Source organism: Bison bison, unplaced genomic scaffold (genome assembly GCF_000754665.1).
Source record: "Bison bison bison isolate TAMUID 2011002044 unplaced genomic scaffold, Bison_UMD1.0 scf7180017864270, whole genome shotgun sequence".
In the NCBI taxonomy this organism is placed as follows: Eukaryota; Metazoa; Chordata; class Mammalia; order Artiodactyla; family Bovidae; genus Bison; species Bison bison.
Window position 1 is genome coordinate 6,653,434 of NW_011494842.1, and position 259 is coordinate 6,653,692.

Genomic DNA, 259 nt, shown 5'->3' on the forward strand with positions numbered 1-259 from the left:
CCCCGGGTCAGGGAGGAGACCTGTCTTTTCCCCCAGGCTCAGGCCCTTCCCCTCCTTTCTCTCCCTGTAGACCCAGTTCCCCCAGATCTCCCCAAGGGCCCTGTCCCACCTGCCCCATTAGCAGGCCCAGGGTCTCCATGCTGGGTAGGGGCCGGCCTCGATGGGGTGGGGTGCCCAAGGCCCTCCCTTCCCCTCTCTGTCCCTCTGCAGCGTGGCTCCCGGGATGGACTCAGACGCTGCTGGGGGAGCTGGGGCACTG

The 259-nt window shown here is 68.0% G+C and overlaps 1 protein-coding gene across 2 annotated transcripts in view; it reads left to right on the top strand.

Moving 5' to 3' along the window:
* Window positions 1-259, top strand: part of PACSIN1 (protein kinase C and casein kinase substrate in neurons 1) — a 27,445-nt gene that overhangs the window by 860 nt on the left and 26,326 nt on the right. The window lies entirely within an intron of this gene.